The sequence below is a fragment of the Phacochoerus africanus genome, chromosome 1 (genome assembly GCF_016906955.1).
Source record: "Phacochoerus africanus isolate WHEZ1 chromosome 1, ROS_Pafr_v1, whole genome shotgun sequence".
NCBI classification, from domain to species: Eukaryota; Metazoa; Chordata; class Mammalia; order Artiodactyla; family Suidae; genus Phacochoerus; species Phacochoerus africanus.
In genome coordinates this window covers 280,589,015-280,605,758 of record NC_062544.1, presented here as the reverse complement: position 1 = coordinate 280,605,758, position 16,744 = coordinate 280,589,015, and positions in this window count along the sequence as shown.

Below are 16,744 nucleotides of genomic sequence, written 5' to 3'. Positions count from 1 at the left end.
TTTTCTTATCAAACTGTAAGCATTTACACTGGGGGGGGGGGGAATCCCCAGAAAACAAGATCCAGCAATGTCTTTCTTGACCTAAGAGCATCCGTTTTGGCCTAAGCCATCTTGTGTTCTAAGCCTGGCCACATAGCTTGCTCTTGAATAGATCTCAGGAATTCACGATCTTAAGGGAAAAAAGGAATGCAGAACAAAGGTGGAGCAGTCAAAAAAAAAAATTGTGCAGGAGTTCCCTTGAGGCGCAGGGGTTAAGGATCCAGCACTGTCACTGCAGGGGGCTCAGGTCACTGCTGTGGTGCAGGTTTGGTCCCTGGCTTGAGAACCTCCACATGCTGCAGGTATGGCCAAAAAGAAAAAAGAAAAAGAAATTATAATGCAGCCTTGTATATCAAGGGATAGACATAATAAATCCTCGAGTTCTGCAGGAACAAAGACCCCCCACCCTAGTGGAGGATGGAACAATAACGTTGACTTCAGTCAACTAAAACTTGGACTTTGTCAGCTTCTGCCCTGATTCTATGCTGACTTCTCCTCTGCTCAAGCCCTTATGAATATGCCTTATTTTAAAACTTCCCCAGTTTTGCTGTTTAGGGGGACACTGTTTGGGGAAAGATTTCTGGCGTTCTCCTTACTTGTTCCATGTAATAAATCCTTCCTTTTCCCGAATTTGGCTTAGTTGTGTGTATTGGCTCACTACTCAACCAGTTTTCAGGTAGCAAGGTTCCTGCCTTTCATATACAATGTAAACAATGCTGGATCCTTTTTTTTTTCTTTTTCTTTTTCTTTTTCTTTTAGGGCTGCACCTGCAGCATATTGGAAGTTCCCAGGCTAGGGATGAGTTGGAGCTGCAGCTGCCAGCCTACACCACAGCCACAGCAATGCTGGCCAGATCCAAGCCATGTCTTCAATCTACTCTGCAGATCATGGCAACACCAGATCCTTAACCCACTGGGCCAGGTCCGGGATGGAATCTGCATCCTCATGAACACTAGTCAGATTTTTAACCCACTGAACCAATACGGGAACTCTCCATATTGATACTTTTAAAAACTACAGTCCATGGAGTTCCCCAGTGGCTCAGTGGGTTAAGGATCTGTCATTGCCATTGCTGTGGCTTGGGTCTCCGCTGTGGTGTGGGTTCGATCGCTGGCTTGGGAACTTCTGTGTGCCACAGGCACAGCCAACCCCCCCCCCCCCCATCAAAACTGTAGTCCATTCTTTTTTGTTGTTGTTGTTGCTATTTCTTGGGCCGCTCCCCGCGGCATATGGAGGTTCCCAGGCTAGGGGTCGAATTGGAGCTGTAGCCACCGGCCTATGCCAGAGCCACAGCAACGTGGGATCCGAGCCGCGTCTGCAACCTACACCACAGCTCACGGCAACGCCGGATCGTTAACCCACTGAGCAAGGGCAGGGACCGAACCCGCAACCTCATGGTTCTTAGTCGGATTCGTTAACCACTGCGCCACGACGGGAACTCCTGTAGTCTATTCTTTATTCAGATTTCCTGTGTTACCTGAAAACTGGGTTCACCTCTTGGTCAAGCTGATGGACACAACCAAGCCAAAGGCTGGGAGGAGGAAGGAATTATTATTTGCAGCACATAAGGAGAACACTGGGGATCTTTCCCAAAGCAGTGTCTCCTCAAACAGTAAAATTGCAAAGTTTTTTTGTGCATTTTTTTTTTTTTTAAGGGCCACACCCACAGCATTCGGAAGTTCCCAGGCTAGGGGCTGAATCAGAGCTGCAGCTGCCTGCACCGTGCTACACCACAGCCACAGCAACCTGGGATCTGAGCCTCATCTGTGATCTACAGCACAGCCTGTGGCAATGTCAAGTCCTTAACCCAGTGAGACCAGAGATCGAAACCGAGTCCTCATGGATACTACTGGGGTTTGTTAGGGCTGAGCCACAACGGGAACTCCTGGGGAAGTTTTAGGCTAAGGGTACATGCATATTCATGAAGATGCTTGAGTAGAGAGTTTAACGTAGAATCGGGTCAAATGTTGACAGAGACCAAGCTTTAGTTGATGGAGGGGTCAATACCATTCCATTCTCCACCTTAGTTCCTGCGGAAGGCAAAGATGTTTCCCATGCATATCAGCTGATATTCAAGACTGCATTACTGTTTCTTGACTGCTCCTCCCTAGTTTCTGCATTCCTTTCTTGCCTGGAGATCATTAATTCCTAAAACCTGCTCAAGGGCAAGGCTGGTAGAAGAGAAGCATGGGTGGGGGGCTTTCTGCCCCTTCTAGGGGTGGTCCAGAGTCTAGCGCTAGAGGACCCTCTGGGCGCTGTAGAAGCTGGGCGATTTGCAAGCCCTCCCTGTAGCTCCAGGCTTAGATCACGAAATGGCTTAGGCAAAAATGGGTTCTCTTCTGCCTAGAAAGCTGTCCCTGGCTCTCTGTCTCCAGGGATCCCCTAACTTATCTGCTTACGCCTGTTTTTTTCCTATGGCCTTTCTCTGTTCCAGGATCCTATCCAGATGCCACATTACATTTAAAGATCTCCTTAGGGCCCTCTAGGCTGTGATGCTCTTTGATTGATACTCCTTATTATAACCTTGACAGAGTCTGTTTCTCTCCTGCAGAATCTGGGTTCTGTGTTTGCGAGGAGCGTAGTAGAAGAACTGTATTTGGTCTTTGTCACCAGATCCTAAAATCTGAGCTCCTAAAATCCTTGGAATTTCACAAGTGATAAGAGTCTTTGTTATTCCTAATGAGCCCCTCTCAGTCCGGTCAGCATTTATGCTAATGAGGTGATAAATAGTGAGCTCATAAATGGCTTAGGGTGGGGGCTGGAAGCCAGAGGAGCCAACCTTGTGATTAAAGGTTTGGGACTTTCTCCCTGACCTGCATCCTGAAACTTCCATAAAAAACCCTACGCAGAGAGAGGTGCTGCCAGAGTGGTACCCAGAGAGGGCGAGGACCCTTTGGGGCCGCCGCCTCCTTCTTCTGCCTGTCTCTTCGTCTCGCCTGTTGCTGTAAACTGCAAAGAGTAAGTAAAGCTCTCAGCTGAATTCAGTGAGTGTTCTAGGGAATTATCACACCTGAGGGCTGGGTGGTGGGAACCCCTGCACGTGTAGTCTGCCAGGCTTCAGACATGCGGGTGAGCCTTGGGTACCACATTTGTGGCTGGCGTCCCAAGCGGGGGCAGAGAATTGTAGAATTGGTCATTAGTGTTGGAAAAAAGCATTTATTTGGTGTGTGTAGGGTGGTGAAACCACAGTAGGCAGCCGGAGGGCCTCTTTGCCGAGCATCTTGAAGGATTTATAAGGCTGGAGTAAGCGGGTGAGGGACTGGAGAGCTTCTTGAAGAAGGGCTAAAAAAAAAAAAAAGGTCTACAACGGGCATGTGGTGGGCAGAGAAGGCTGGTAGAAGAGAAGCATGGGTGGGGGGCTCTCTGTCCCTCCTAGGGGAGGTCCAGAGTCTAACGCTAGAGGATCCTCCCGGGCGCCGCAGAAGCCGGGGTGTTTGCAAGCCGTCCGTGTAGCTCCAGGCCGCGCGGTGGTCTGGCGGCCACGAGGGGGCGCAGGGCGAGGCGGTGACACGCGGGCGACCCCCGGCGGAGGAGCTGGCAGGTCTCTCTAGGAAAACTTGGGGCGCGGTGCGGCTCCGGGATGGGGATCCGGGTCGGACGGGACCGGCCGGGCGCCGCTCCGGGGAGGGCCGTGCGGTCATTCAGCACCACGGGGTTGTACCGAGAAGGCTGGAGGCTGGAGCGAGAGGAGGCCGAATTTCCGGAAATGCCGAGCAGGAGACCGGGCGAATGCCCAGCCCCGCCGCCCTCGCACGCCTCCCAGCTGGACCCCTGCCGGCTCGGCTCGCTAGTCAGTGCGCACGCGCGGCCCCACGCCACCTGAGTGCTTCCAGCCCTGCTGGCTCTGTCAGGCTCAGTGTTCCACATGCGAGTATTAGGGGCAAAGAATAGGACTGGCGCAATCGTGGCCAGAAAACGTGGGCGAGTTCTTCTGCAACCTGGGTGTGGGCAGTGGCTTTTCTTTTCCTTTTTTTTTTGTTTTTTGTTTTTTTTTTCCTTTTTAGAGCCGCGCGCGTGGCAAATGGAGGGTCCCTGGCTAGGGGTCAAATCAGAGCTGTAGCCGCTGGCCTACACCAGAGCCACAGCAACACCAGATCCGAACTGTGTCTGTGACCTACACCACAGCTCCCGGCAGTAGTGGATCCTTAACCCCCTGAGCGAGGCCAGGGATGGGCCCTGCATTCTCATGGATACTAGTAAGATTCATTTCCTCTGAACCATACAGTAGTGGTTTCTAATGACCAAAGACAAGAAAAAAAATTGCCACATTTGATTACATTGAAAGACAAAAACCATGTAGCCAAATCAAGGAATAGACTTCAACTGTAAATAAAACAAAAGCCTGGCAACATAGGTCACAGATAAAGGATTAATATCCCAAATATGTAAATAACTCAAAGATGAAGGAAACGAAAAACTAAAATCCAATTTTTATTTTATCTTTTTGTCTTTTTAGGGCCACACCTGCAGCACGTGGAGGTTCCCAGGCTAGGGGTCGAATCAGAGCTATTGCTGCTGGCCACGGAAACACCAGATCTGAGTAGCATCTGCAATCTACACCACAGCTCACAGCAACGCCGGGTCCTTAACCCACTAAGTGAGGCCAGGGATCAAACTTGTGTTGGGTGTCGCTGTGAGCTGTGTGTGTGTATGTGTGTGTGGTGTAGGTTGCAGACACGGCTGGGATCCCATGTTGTTGTGGCGCATCGAAAATGAATCCGACTAGCATCCATGAGAACGCAGGTTCGATCCTTTGCCTTGCTCAGTGGGTTAAGGATCCGGTGTTGCCATTAGCTATAGGTCACAGACGAGGCTCAGATCTGGAATTGCTGTGGCTGTGGCTGTGGCTGGCAGCAACAGCTTCGATTAGACCCCTAGCCGGGGAACCTCCATATGCCGCAGGTGTGGCCCTAAAAAGAAAAAAAAGGAAAAAAAAAAGAGGATAACTCCACAGGTTATTTACTAATTATTAAGTTAAAAAGGAAGCCTTATAATGAGAAAACTCAGTGGAGTCAAAGTCAGCATCATGGAGAAGGGATGAATTGACATCCTGTGCGCAATTGCATAAGCAGAAGTGGATCATGAAGTCACATAGGACAACCTTAAAATGAGGGACAGGCCACACAGTAATGGGCCTAAATCTTAAAAAATGTCAGAGGGAAAAAAAAAAATGAGGATGCAGGTTCCATCCTTGTCCTTGGTCTGTGGGTTAAGGATCCGGCATTGCTGTGAGCTGTGGTGTAGGTTGAAGACGAGGCTCCATTCTGGTGTTGCTGTGGCTGTGGTGTAGGCCAGTGGCTACATGTCTGATTGGACCCCTACCCTGGGAACCTCCATGTGGCTCGGGTGTGGCCCTAAAAAGACAAAAACAAAAAGCAAAAATAAAAACCCCACCAACTTCCAGATTAAAGACAAAGAGACATGACAACTACATGAAGGCTGTGCTTTGTAGTGGGAAGAATAATATTGCGTAAAGGATGTTACTGGAACAGTTGGCAAAATGTGAATATGGACCGAGGAGTGGATCTTAGCACTGGATCCATGTTAAATTTTCTGAATGTTCTCATTGCAGTGCAGTTACCTAAGAGCCTTCCTGCTCTTAGGAAATACACTCTGAAGTACTTGGGGGTGAAAAGTCATGGTTTCTGCCACTTAATCTCAAGTGGTTCAGGGAAGAAAAAGTCTGTGGTATACCTTGTACTGCTGAGTGGCTACATCACAATTTGCAAAATATAGTCCCTATTGTTTTTTGTCTTTTTTTTTTTTGCCATTTCTTGGGCCGGTCCCCCAGCATATGGAGGTTCCTAGGCTAGGGGTCAAATCAGAGCTGCAACCGCCAGCCTACGCCAGAGCCACAGCAACGCGAGATCCAAGCTGTGTCTGTGACCTACACCACAGCTCACGGCAATGCCGGATCCCTAACCTACTGAGCAAGGCCAGGGATCGAACCCGCAACCTCATGGTTCCTATTCGGATTTGTTAACCACTGAGCCACGACAGGAACTCCTGTTTTTGGTCTTTTTAGGGCCACACCTGGGACATATGGAAGTTCCCAGGCTGGGGATCAAATCAGAGCTGTAGCTGCTGGCCTACACCACAGCAACAGCAACATGGGATTGGAGCTGTGTCTGGGACCTACACCACACCTCAGAGCAACCCAAGGATCGAACCCATATCCTCATGGATACTAGTCAGGTTCATTAACTGCTGAGCCACAATGGGAACTCCCCTATTGTGGAATATTATCATTTTTTTCCAATTTAAAAAAATCATTCTTACAAACAATGTTGTTATTAACATCTTTACAAAGATTTTTTTTCTTCTTTTGTTACCATTTTTTGGATAAATGCTCAGAATTATGAGCACCAAATCAAAGAGTTAAATGTTTTTATGGCCTTAGAGCAGGGAGTAGTAACCCAAGATGCCAAGCGTGGCTGATTTAAATAGAAGGTTGTATGAGATGTGGAGGTGAGAGCATCGAGCTGCAAATAGCAGGAGACTCTGAGAGCAGCCGCTCACGCCAAGGACTCTCCTCTTACTGGAAAACTCTCCGCACCACGCTCACAGCAGACTGTTTAGGCTAGTGACACCCCTTCCGTTGTCCTGGGACACATGCATGTAATCCAAGCCTCCATGCCCTACGTTTGGACATAGGCCAATAAGGTGTTTGATGCGCTGTCTTGGCTGCTGCTCAAGGATCTTCCTAAAAACCAGGATGTGATGTTTTGTGTTCAAGAAGCTCCTAATTCTCCCAGACAGTTACAAAAATGAGTATAAATCTAAGATCAAACAGAAAGAGTATTTTGGAGTTTCTATTGTGGTGCCGTCCGTGGAAACAAACCCGACTAGTATCCATGGGGATGTGGGCTCTATCCCTGGTCTTGCTCAGTGGGTCAAGAATCCTGCATTGCTGTGGCTGTGGCTGTGGCTGTGGCTGTGGCCGGCACTGTAGCTCCTATTCGACCCCTAGCCTGGGAACTTCCATATGCTGAGGGTGCAGCCCAAAAAAGCAAGAACAAAAAAAAAAAAAAAGAGTATTTGGCCTGAAAAAACAAAAACCACTGGTAGTGGGAATGTAAATTGGTAGAACTACTTCATTATTATTATTATTATTATATTTTTTTTTTGCTATTTCTTTTGGCCGCTTCTGCGGCATATGGAGGTTCCCAGGCTAGGGGTTCAATCGGAGCTGTAGCCGCTGGCCTATACCACAGCCACAGCAACGCAGGATCTGAGCCGTGTCTGGGAACTACACCACAGCTCAGGGCAAAGCCAGATCCTTAACCTACTGAGCAAGGCTAGGGATCAAACCCGCAACTTCATGGTTACGAGTCGGGGATTCATTTTCACTGCACCACAACGGGAACTCCCTGGTATAACTACTTTAGAAAATAGGTTAACATTATCTTTTTTTTTAATTGAAGCATAGTTGATTTACAATGTTGTGTGGCATTATTTCTTTAACAGTGAATATTCACTTGATCTAGTAATTCTTCTAGGTCTGTTGCCCATGGGTCCTGGCGATAAGTAAGGGGATGTTCAGAGCAGCCCTAAAAAGACAAAAAAGGAGTTCCTGTTGTGGCTCAGCTGACTAGGAACCATGAGGTTGCAGGTTCGATCCCTGGCCTCACTTGGTGGGTTAAGGATCCGGCGTTCCCGTGAGCTGTGGTGTAGGTCGAAGACGTGGCTCAGATCTGGCATTGCTGTGGCTGTGGTGTAGGCTGGCAGCAACAGCTCTGATTCGACCCCTAGCCTGGGAACCTCCATATGCCACGGGTGTGGCCCTAAAAGGACAAAAGACAGAAGACAAAAAAAAAGACAAAAAGATACAGAATTATGATTAGTGACTTTTAGAAAATAAATCTTTAGAATTTGATATGAAGTAAGTTCACTAAGCTATCAGGTTTTTCCAGCAATATTCTAGTTCTTACATTGAGGGGTAGGTATTCAATGTTCATTTTATTGCTAGACTTTTTACTTTACATATGGGTTACAGAAATTCTACTCATGGTGTTGAGTAATAGTTTAAAATTAAAAAAAATCATTGGTACCTACTGTTACTGTATGCCACATTTGAAAATAGAAATGTAGGGGTTTCCTTGGTGGCCTAGTGGTTAAGGATCTGGCATTGTCACTGCTGTGACTTGGGTTGCTGCTGTGGCATGGGTTTGATCTCTGGCTTGCCTGGGAATTTCCACATGCCTTGGGTGCAGCTAAAAATAAAAAATAAAGTTTAGTATAAAAAAAGAAAATAGCAATGTAGATAAAAATCAGGAAACCATAAGATTTTAGGATTGGAAGAGCGTTTCAAGATGATCTAATCTGAAATGTAACCATTTAAAAATTACAGGGATTTCCTGTTGTGGCTGAGCGGTAATGAACCCAGCTAGTATCCATGAGGATGTGGATTCGATCTCTGGCCTTGCTCTGTGGGTTAAGGATCTGGTGTTGCTGGTTGTGGGCTTGGATCTGGCATTGCTATGGCATAGGCTGGGCGGCTACAGCTCCCATTTGGCTCCTACCCTGAGAACTTCCATATGTCACGAGGTTCAGCCTTTAAAAAAAAAAAGAGTTCCCGTCGTGGCGCAGTGGTTAAGGAATCCGACTAGGAACCATGAGGTTGCGGGTTCGATCCCTGCCCTTGCTCAGTGGGTTAACGATCCGGCGTTGCCGTGAGCTGTGGTGTACGTTGCAGACGCGGCTCGGATCTCGCGTTGCTGTGGCGTAAGCTGGTGGCTACAGCTCCAATTGGACCCCTAGCCTGGGAACCTCCATATGCCTCGGGAGCGGCCCAAGAAATAGCTAAAAAGACCAAAAAAAAAAAAAAAAAAGGAACTGCCATCCTATTAACTACCCTGCTAGATTTATATAAAGATAAGACAAAAAAAAATCTAAAATTATAAGTACCAGGAGACATTTATAGTTTGGAAAATTGGGAAGGATACTCTAAACATAAAATTGATGGAAAAAGTTACAACAAATTGAGGTTTTATTTAATTAAAATGTAAAAATGGTGCCTCAAATATCATCTTAAAGAAAATTAAAAGGCAATGATCAACTGTGTTAAAAATATGCCGCAAGGCGTTCCCGTCGTGGCGCAGTGGTTAACGAATCCGACTAGGAACCATGAGGTTGCGGGTTCGGTCCCTGCCCTTGCTCAGTGGGTTAACGATCCGGCGTTGCCGTGAGCTGTGGTGTAGGTTGCAGACGCGGCTCGGATCCCGAGTTGCTGTGGCTCTGGCGTAGGCCGGTGGCTACAGCTCCGATTGGACCCCTAGCCTGGGAACCTCCATGTGCCGCGGGAGCGGCCCAAGAAATAGCTAAAAAGACAAAAAAAACCAAAAACAAAACCATATATATATATATATATATGCCACAAATAGTCTAGCCTAGAGTTAATATCCTTAATATATAAAAACCCCTTGAAACAATAAGAACCATACACTAATGTCAATACTGAAAAATGGGAGTTCCCGTCATGGTGCAGTGGAAACAATCCGACTAGGAACGGGTTTGGTCCCCGGCCTTAACTCAGTGGGTTGGGGATCTGGCATTGCCAAGAGCTGTGGTGTAGGTTGCAGACAAGTGGCCCAGATCTGGCACTGCTGTGGTTGTGGTGTAGGTCGGCAGCTACAGCTCCGATTAGACCCCTAGCCTGAGAACCTCTATATGCCGCAGGTGCAGCCCTAAAAAGAGAAAAAAAAAAAACAAAACCAAAAAAAAACCCCCAAAAAACCTGAAAAATGGAATTTAGCACAGCAAAGTAAACTATGAGCAAAATGAGAAAGTAGCCTACTGAATGGGAAAAGATATTTGCAAACAATATGTCTCATAAAGAGTAAATATCCAAACAGTGCAAAACTCATGCAAGCTCAAATGACCTTATTAAAAGAGGGGCAAAAGGGAGTTCCCTGATGGCTCAGAAAGTTAGGGATGCAGCATTGTCACTGCTGTGGCTTGGGTTTGATCCCTTGCCTGGGAATTATGTACCATGGGTGCGGCCAAAACCAAAACAGGACAAAAGTGGGCAGAGGACTTGAATAGATATTTTTCCAAAGAAGACACACAGGTGGCCAACAGACATGAACAGATGCTCAACATCACTAATCATCAGGGAAATACAAATCAAACACAAGGAGATAACGCCTCACACCTGTCAGTAAGACTATCGCAAAAATGACAAGCGTTGGAGAGGATGTGGAGAAAAGGGTACCCTCTGTTGGTGAGACTGTAAATTGGTACAGCCTCTACGGAAAACAGTATGAAGGTGCTTCAAAGTAAAAATAGAACTAACCTGACCCAACAATTCCACTTTGGGGTATTTACCTGAAAAACAAACATTTGAAAAGATACATGTACAGCAAGGTTCATTGCAGCAGTATTTACAGCAGCCGAGATGTGGAAGCAGCCTAAGTGTTCATCAGTAGATGAATGGGAAGAAGATGTGGTATATCTATACAATGGAATTTCTTTTTTTTTTTCCCCCCCGCTGTACAGCATGGGGACCAAGTTACACATGCATGTATACATACTTTTTCCTCCCATTGTTGTGTTGTGATAAAATGGAATTTCTTTTTTTTTTTTTTTTTGTCTTTTTGCTATTTCTAGGGCTGTCCCCGTGACATATGGAGGTTCCCAGGCTAGGGGTCCAATCGGAGCTGTAGCCACCGGCCTACGCCAGAGCCACAGCAATGCAGGATCCGAGCTGCATCTGCGACCTACACCATAGCTCATGGCAACGCTGGATTCTTAACCCACTGAGCAAGGGCAGGGACCGAACCCGCAACCTCATGGTTCCTAGTCAGATTCGTTAACCACTGCGCCACAACGGGAACTCATAAAATGAAGTTTCTTAAAAAAAAAGAAATCTTGGGAGTTCCTGTCATGGCTCGGTGGAAACAAATCTGACTAGCATCCATGAAGACCCAGATTCATTCCTAGCCTTGCTCAGTGGGTTAAGGATCCAGCGTTGCCATGAGCTGTGGTGTAGGTCCAAGATGCGGCTTGGATCGTGCATGGCTGTGTCTGTGGGGTAGGCCAGCAGCTACAGCTCTGATTCGACCCCTAGCCTGGGAACCTTCATATGCCATGGGTGCGGTCCTAAAAAAATTTAAAAAAAATTAAAAAAATAAAAGAAAAAAATGAAATTTTGTCATTTGCAACAATGTGGATGGAGCTGGAGGGTACAATGCTGAGTGAAGTAAGTCAGGGAATGACGAATACCATATGGTCTCACTTACACGTGGAATCTAAAAAGACAAAGACAGATTTATAGGTACTGAGAACAAATGGGTGACTGAGGTGGGGGGCTAAATAGGTAAAAGAGAATAAGAGGTACAGACTTCCGGTTACGAAATATATAAGCCATAGGGATGTAATGTAGAGCATAAGAAATATGGTCAGGAGTTCCTGCCTTGGCTCAGCGGAAACGAATCTGACTAGCATCCATGAGGACACAGGTTCGATCTCTGGCCTCGCTCTGTGGGTTAAGGATCTGGTGTTACCGTGAGCTGTGGTGTAGGTCCGCAGTTAAAGCTCTGATCCGACCCCTAGCCTGGGAACCTACGTGTGGCTCGGGTGCAGCCCTAAAAAGACACACACACACACACACACACACACACACACACACACAATCCAGATCTCGAATTACTCTTGTAATGAAGGAAGGAGTAACACTGGGAAAAGAAATCTACTTGGGTAAGAGTTCCCGTCATGGCGTAGTGGAAACGAATCTGACTAGGAAACTTCGGGTTGTGGGTTCGATCCCTGGCCTCAACCAGCGGGTTAAGGATCTAGCGTTGCCAAGAGCTGTGGTGTGTAGGCTGCAGATGCAGCTCGGATCTGATGATGCTGTGGCTGCGGTGTAAGCCAGCGGCTACAGCTCCGATTAGACCCCTGGGAAAGAAACCTCCATATGCTGCAGGTTTGGCCCTAAAAAGCAAAAAACAAACAACAAAACAAAACAATAACAACAACAAAACAAAAAAAACAACAAAAAAAAAGAAAAGCAAAAACAAAAAACCAAAAAAATCCCAAAACAAAACCAAAAATCCACTAAGTAAAAATTTAAGCTCCTTGCTCTGCACCAAAGATCCTATCAAGAGTAGTGCAATTTGGGAGTTCCCATTTGTGGCTTAGTGGGATAAGGATTCAACAGTAGTCTCTGTGAGGATGTGGGTTTGATCCATGGCCTCCTTTGGTGGAATGTGGATCCCCCTTTGTGGCAAAATGCAGTGTAGACTTTAGCTGCAGCTCTGATTCCACGCCACCTCCAGGAACTTCCATATGCCTACAGTTACGGCTGAAAAAAGAAAGTAAAAGAGCAGCCCAATTTGGCTACTTTCTTCTCTCATTCATTCAGCAAAACCTTCAGCCACATTCACCATGAGCCCGGGATACAGACAGATCCATCCTTCCCCCTCTCCCCCCAGGGTTTCCAGTCTCCAGGGGAAAGCAGACACATTGCACCAACAATGACAAAGTGGGGAGGATTGTTCCAGGGGATTGTGTAAGGTGACACTTTGACAGTTTAGGCAAGACCTAATTTTTAGGTAGGAGGACGTTGAGGCAGGCGAGGCTCTGTTCTAGCCCGCCAAGTGGAGGAGGGCAGCGAGAAGGACCAGCCTGACGTCCCCACCAGTGTGCCCACCGATGGTCGGAGCTGGCTGCAGAGCGGTCAGGATTTGGGGTTGTGCCCCAGCAGCGGGGCCCTCCCAAGGGGTATCCTGACCTTGCCTTTCCCACGCCCCCGCTGCCACCTGCTCTGTCCTTGGTGGCAACGCCCCTGCTCCCCTCGGGTGCATTTCAGCGGCGGCCGCCCACTCTGGCAGTGGAGCAGCACCAGGCGCAGGCGCGGGGCCCGGAGGCTGGGAGGCCCAGAGTTGCCACGGGTCCCTGCACGGCCCACATGCAACTGCGGCGCGGATTCCGGAGCTTGGTCTTGCCAGGTAAAGGGGCACTCTGGTCGGTGGGTTCCCTACCAAAGGGCTCCGGTTTCCTGCCTTTGATTGTGCAGTTTATCCCCCAGAGGGAGTTATTTATAGAAAGCAGCAGTTTAATCACGGCTTGCTCTTCTGCTTTTGCTTTTTTTCATTTTCAAGATGCCTGACTGGGGGCTGGATGCGATCAGCTTTCCAGGGCTGCAACCTTGTTCACAGCGAGCTGCTCACAGCGGTTGCATTTTAGCTACATCATCTGCCTTTCGCTTCTCCGCGAAGCGCTCTTTCTCTGCCCGTGTTTTACAAGCATTTTATAATCAGGGCACATACCAGCTCCGTGGTTACTGAGTTGCTTCTTCCTTGTCCACGGTCTGAATTTCTTTTTATTTCACCAGATTTGCTGTTATTTTTATTATCAAATTTTAGCTTTGGGGGCAAAGAAACAGGGTTTGCATAAAGGCGTTTTAAAAATCAGAGGTTGACCTGCAAAGCAAGGAACTTCAACAGGAGCAGTGCAGCTTCCCTGGACCCCCTTGCTGGAGACTGGATAGTGGTGACTCTATGGAAACATAAATTCAGTGAAAACAAGAAAGCAAAGCCCCCATGCTGGGGCTGTAAGAGGCTGTATCCATGTGCCTGGCGTCCCACTGATTTCACCAAACTTCCCTTTCCAAACTCATGAAATTTCCTGTAGCAAAAGTTTATCATAGGTACGACTGTTTTTTTTTTTTTCTTTTAAGCCGCAGTTGGCTTTTTCTAATCACCGGAGCTTCAGTTCTAGGGGAAAATGTTCAGGTGCGCCAAGAGAAAAGAGAAAATTATTATGTGATTCAATGGCCCCTTTGTGTGGAGCTTTCAGCCACAGGGGGGGAGGGCCCATGTCACCGTGGTGTCTGCCATTTCAGGCTGACTCTGCATTCTTTCTTTTTTGTTGTTCTTTTTTTAATTGTTGACTCCGCCTTTTTTTTTGTTTTGTTTTGTTTTGTTTTCTTTATCCTTTTTTCTTTATCTTTTTAGGGCTGCATTTGCTCCATATGGAGGTTTCCAGGCTCGGGGTCGAATTGGAGCTGTATCTGCAGGCCTGCGCCAGAGCCACAGCAGTGTCAGATCTGAGCCACGTCTGTGACCTACACCACAGCTCACGGCAATGCCAGATCCTTAACCCACTGAGTGAGGCCAGGGATCGATCCCTCAACCTCATGGTTCCTAGTAGGATTTGTTTCTGCTCTGCCTCAACAAGAACTCCCTGACTCAGGATTTCTGACAGTCATCTTTTTCTGTGCTTTGCTGGGGATACGAACACCCCCAGGGCACTCAGCCTTAGGGCCTTTTAAAAGCATTTGAGCCTTGAGTGCCCTGAACTTTTCTAGCAGTGCCCAGATGCCCCTCTGCTTTTCCCTGTGTTCTTTTTTGCCCCCTTCTCAGGCCTCAGATATGCCCTGTCCAAGCTGCTTTCCAGCAAATCATCAGGCTGCAGTTTATATTGGAATATTTTAATGTTTCTGTCTCCCATTCTATGCCCTGGGGGGGGGTGATCCTACTCTGAATTTTCTAAATTAATGTGATAAGTACTATTAAACGATGCAGCCCAAAGCTTGACACTGGCTTCAGTTTCAGTTATTCTGCTGGGAGATGAAAGGACTTAGCCTTAAGGAGTAACTCAAGTGATAGCTCAGGCACTGTGACTGACAACTGTTTTAGGGAGTTCCCTGGTGGGGCAACGGGTTGAGGATCTGGTGGTGTCTACTGCCTTGGCTCTGCTTGCTGCTGTGGCTCGGTTTGATCCCTGGCCTGGGAACTCTGCATGCTGTGGATGTGGCCAGAAAAAAAGAATTTTAGGCGGAGGTGCTTTTCCATGCCTGAGAATGGGTACTCCATTTACAGGAAAAGAGCCCCGCTTTGCAGAGAACTCAGAGCCCAAGTTTCTTGTGCTGTCCACCCCAGAGTTCTTATGCCGATGAAATGGAAGGCCTTGCCCTTCTGTTCCTCTTGACTTGGTCCAGGTCGGCTGTTCCCTGATCAGAGCAGACACCGCTCAGCCATCCTCACAGCCCACGCTGTGTGGATGCGGTTACTCCTGCAGTAGAGACCTGCCCACGGTCACAGGGCCACCGACCACATTCATGTGTATGTGAGCACGTGTGTGTGGAGTCTGGGGTCTGAGGCAACATTTTAATCCCAGGATGCCTGCCTCCAGACTGGGGCCTCGAATGCTTCACTATACAAAATTGCAGGTCGCCCAGGCTCAGTCCTGTGCTGCTGGGGGCTGTACTGCTAATGCTTTCTCATTTTGGTTGTAAAGGTTTTAGTCAATTTTTGTAACTGCCACCCCCCCCCCCCCTTTTTTGGCCTGTGCTTGCAGCATGTGGACGTTCCCAGGGCAGGGATCAAACAGGGACCACAGGAGCTCCCGTCATGGCTCAGCGGAAACAAATCTGACACGCAGGTTCGATCCCTGGCCTTGCTCAGTGGGTTAAAGATCTGGCCTTGCTGTGAGCTGTGGTGTGGGCTGCAGATATGGCTTGGATCTGACATTGCTGTGTCTGTGGCATAGGCTGGTAGCTACAGCTCCAATTTGGCCCCTAGCCTGGGAATCTCCACATGCCGCTGGTTTGGCCCTAAAAAGCAAAAAAAAAAAAAAAAAAAAACCCACCAAAAAAAAGACAAAAAAAAACAACCCTGGACTATAGCAGCAGCCTGAGACACTGCAGTGACAATGCCAGATTCTTAACCCCCTGGACCACAAGGGAACTCCTGTAGCTGGCCCTTTAAAAGTGAGATTTTTTTAAAAAAATGAGTTCCCATTGTGGCTCAGTGTTACGAACCTGACTAGTATCCACGAGGATGCGGTTTTGATTCCTGGCCTTGCTCAGTGGGTTAAAGGATCTGGCGTTGCTGTGAATTGCAGCATAGGTTGCAGATACAGCTCGGATCCTGCATTTCTATGGCTGTGGTGTAGGCTGGCAGCTGCAGCTCTGATTCAACCCCTAGCCTGGGAACTTCCTTATGCTGCAGGGGTTGCCCTAGAAAGCAAAAAAAAAAAAAAAAAAGGTTAAGACCATTGTTCAGAAAATGGGACAAGACCTCAGAGGAAGTAGGTAAGGCTCGCCTGTTTGTAGTCCAGTCTCCCATCCATAGCCGTGGTTTATACTTTTGAGGCTGCTGAGTGCTTTGTGGGTGTGTGGTGTCATCCTGCCTTCTGGAAGCTTCCAGGCACCCCAACTGATGGAAGGTAACTGCTCACAGATGGTGACCCCCACCTCCCCAACCAGGAAGAGATTTTCTACATGCCAGACCTGGAAAGACCCACTCCCCTCTGCTGGATGGATATGAATTTGCTTTCTATGGAGGAAATTTTGAGTATTTCGCTCTCTAGTGGCCAACGGAGTGAAAGAGGTAACAGTACCACCTCACTGTACAAAGAGGTATAAGCCAGTTGATTGATTGATTGGTTGAATGTCTTTTTAAGGCCGCTCCCGTGGCATGTGGAAGTTCCCAGGCTAGGGGTCGAATTGGAGCCGCAGCTGCCTGACTAGCCACAGCCACACCAGATCCAAGCCTAGTCTGCAATCTACATCGGAGCTCCATAGCAACGCCGGGTCTTTAACCCACTAATCGAGCCAGAGACTGAACCCTTGTCCTCATGGATATTAGTCAAGTTCATTACTGCTGAGTCACGATGGGAACTCCATGAGCCAGGTTAGTTTCAAAAACTTTTAGGGAGCACCTACTGTGCTAATGCTGGATAGGGGGGCTTGGGGAGGTGA